Source organism: Palaemon carinicauda, chromosome 32 (genome assembly GCF_036898095.1).
Source record: "Palaemon carinicauda isolate YSFRI2023 chromosome 32, ASM3689809v2, whole genome shotgun sequence".
Lineage (NCBI taxonomy): Eukaryota > Metazoa > Arthropoda > Malacostraca > Decapoda > Palaemonidae > Palaemon > Palaemon carinicauda.
This window is the reverse complement of record NC_090756.1, coordinates 62414582-62418379: the sequence shown is the minus strand read 5'-3', so window position 1 is coordinate 62418379 and position 3798 is coordinate 62414582. Positions and strand designations below refer to the sequence as shown.

Sequence of the window (3798 nt, the reverse complement as noted above, 5' to 3'; positions counted from 1 at the left end):
ATACTATCAACTATGGCAAACAATATGACACTAAAGTAGCCCTTGTAATTGTAGTAATCACTGCCACTGGAAGGTGGAGCTTGCACGGTGATATGTTTACCGTCAAGCGCACCAACACAATGTGGAAAATTCCACCTTTGCTCAAATACCCGGGCCACTGATCTCCACTCGCCCTCGTTGGCTGGTATCTTAAATACATACACATCCTTTATTGAAATATGAATAAATAAATAATAAGCACACTCCTGGACACAAGAAACATACTGTATATGATCCCCCCCTCTCTCTCTCTCTCTCTCTCTCTCTCTCTCTCTCTCTCTCTCTCTCTCTCTCTCTCTCTCTGCAGTTACACACAGAGATATGAGGTACGTAGATGTATTAATGTGCCTGTTTTTCAACAGCAGAGTGCATATAACCCGTTGACAGTGGCCGACGCTGAGGACAGCACAGGAAGCATGACACGGGATGAGGCTACAGTCGAAGGAGACGAATGTAGTCGCCCTAGCACAAGTGGAGTAAACGTTGCCGCGCCCGCAAAGATTGGAAATATGTCTCTGTCTCAGATATCAAAAATTAATGATGATGACATGTTACAAGAGGCTTGTGGTGTTATGATAGGATTACCTCAACGCTTCAATAATAGAGATGAACATCAAATATTTGCAGACTTAATAGCAACAAAACTTAGAAAATTAAAAACACCTTATGCTCAAGCAGCTGTACAGAATAAAATCTAAAACATATTATTTGAGGCAGAACAAGGAATATATGATAAGCCCCCACAATACCATCCGCATATATCCCCTCCTACAACAGATAATGCCGAATGTGATGTGACCCTGCATACTTTGGATGTTAATTTGGAATAAATACATACTGCTTAGTTCTAAGACTTGTTTGTCCTCTTTATCCTTAACATAAACAAGTATTATGCACATGTGATGTAATTATTTGTATATATTATTGGTGAAGGGTGCTGGTAACGAGGAAATATTTGGGATTTTGCATCTCGGTCTTACTAGCACTTATTGAAATATTGGATAATCTTTTGGTTAATTGCACTCATTGGTTTCGGTGAGGGATTTTTTTGAAGGTTTGATGTTGTCCGAAATAATCCTACATGCATTATATTGAATTGGATGTCAAATTATTTCAGAAAACATCAAAACATTCCATAAAAAACAATATTTTCGTATCTTAAGTAAAGGGATTGAACTGCTTTAGTATTGTAACCTCTTTGCTTTAAGGGGGGGAGCTTCCCTCTAGTCGGTAAGTAAAGCGCTGTTCAAAGTGTGGGTTGTCTTACTCCCCTACATCTAACTGCATGTGCTGCGACTCGTTCAATGAAAATGCCAGATAAGTTTATTGAAAGTTAGTAAAAAATGCTTGTTATCCATGACTACCGCCCCAAAATAATATTCTCTTATGTATTTATTTTCAGTGCGGCTACGTACGTGCATACATGTTTTATTATCACATCATAATTCAGTGTTAGTATGGCAAAATATTGTATGAGGTATTTTTACCTTGATGTAATTGCTAAGAGCTGTTATCAATGCATCGCAGACTTCTGGCACAGTCCAGCTTATTGCTTGCTTGGACATCTTGAAAGAGTAGCCGAGGCTGCTGTAGGAATATCCAGTTGCCAAAAAGCACAGCGTTACACCAAGGCGATCTGATGCAGATATTGGCTGCCTGAAGTTTGTGTCTTCTTTACTTATCCGATATCCGACAGAAATTCTCGAATACTCCTTTCTCGTGCATTGTACGTGGCAAGAGAGAGACTTCATCTTCTATAACGGTGTACACAAGATTTGAAGGCTCTTCACTTTTCCTATTATGCAATAGGATGGGTCTCGTCCAGACTCTATGACGGTGCCTCCTCAGCTGTAAACACATAAGCACAACAACAGCCGACATACTTCTGAAGTCTCTAGAATGAGATGTGGACTGCTTCACCAAGTTGACGCGTGTTGCCAATATGTTGCCAGACATTGCAGCAGACAAAGTTTCATACATTGTTGTCGATATGTGTACTGATGTTGACTCTAACGTTTCCAACTTTGTTGTTGATATGTCGGTAGACACGATGTTGTCAGTGTGGAAGCACCTTTACTTTCTGTTTTGATAGAATGAAAAACCAACTGTAGAAAGCAGCACCCATTCTTTGTATTATATCTATCATTCCATTAAGATGTTGGTTAAACTATCCTTAGAAATATACCATTCAGTTTTCTCTTATGATAAACTATTGAAATGTAATATAATTTCATGTTTGAAGTTTATAGAAAAACATATTTTTCTTGTCATTTCTATGTATCAAACTAGACCAAATGATGCTTGGAAGATTGATTATAGTTTGTTTAATTAGTTCTGAATTGTTTGTTGCTCACAGATTATGCAACTAATAATAATTGGTGATGCATTGTAGAACGCTATCACAAAAGAAAACTAGTCTAAAACTACTAATTTACATTAATACTTACTCATTACATATTCACTTGTTTGCATCAGTTTATTTGTCAGTTACTTAAGAAAAAGGAAATATTTCAAATAGTTACTAAAAAAAATAACTATCAAATATCATGCATTTTTTTTTTCAATATTCTTTGAAATACCATGTTCTTAGGCCCCATTTCAGTACACTAACGGTACTGCAGATATAAATCATTAGCAAGGAAGAAATCTTACCCTTTTTAAGATATTTGATAAGAAAATTTAATTTTTATGAGGAGATATGTATATATATATATATATATATATATATATATATATATATATATATATATATATATATATATATATATATATATATGTATATATATATATATATATATATATATATATATATATATATATATATATATATATATATATATATATATGTGTGTGTGTGTGTGTGTGTGTGTGTGTGTGTGTTTTGCTTTCAGAGTGGGATATTTTAACATGGTGACAGGGTTTATATATCACTATGATCAGCAAAGCTATACTAGGCTGGTTTACTGTGAGTCTCCAATCATCACCAATCTGCAGTTACTAGGGTGGTGATGAAAACTGCCCAAATTCAATGGAATGATTAGGGACATGTCTGAGCCTATGTCTTCCAGTGGACTAGAAACGACTGTATTTATTGTTGTTGTTGTTGTTGTTGTTGATGTTGTAGTATATACAGTAAGTGTGTTTGAAATTACTTTTGTTTGTAGTATCATTCTAATTCGTAAGAAACAATTTTAATATCCAATGGAAGAAAGGACGAGGAAAGCAATCGACAAACGAATGACGTCACATTTTACAATTGATAAATTATCGAGGATTGCGATATTGCAAAGCCATCTGCAATTCAAGGCTTCTTCTCCTATTAATGGAACAAACACCAATAAGTTAAGAGAATTAATTGGAAATATTTCGAAATGCAAATTAAACTCCACTTACAATATCACGTTATACACAAGTGATACATAAATATGTTCAGTTGAGGTTATTTACCGAGTTTTTATTGATTTCGTCAATGGTGATGTTGATGAGTTAGCTGTATTGTTATCATCATGATCAGATCATGATTAATCATTTTTATTAATATTATTATTATTATTATTATTATTATTATTATTATTATTATTATTATTATTATTATTATTATTATTATTATTATTATTATTAATCCTATGAGCGAGTTACGTTAGTTGACTGTCGCCTTTAAACTAAATTACAGAGAAAAGATTCTTTAGGAACTGTTGGCAACGTTGGATGAATGATATATCTAGTCTATTATGGCATGTGCGTCTCCATTCTTTCTCT

General features: G+C 34.3%; 1 pseudogene; it reads left to right on the top strand.

Annotated features, from left to right (window-relative positions):
• LOC137625626 (uncharacterized) overlaps positions 1-869 on the top strand; it is a 2126-nt pseudogene extending 1257 nt beyond the window's left edge.
• Positions 870-3798: the final 2929 nt, after the last annotated feature.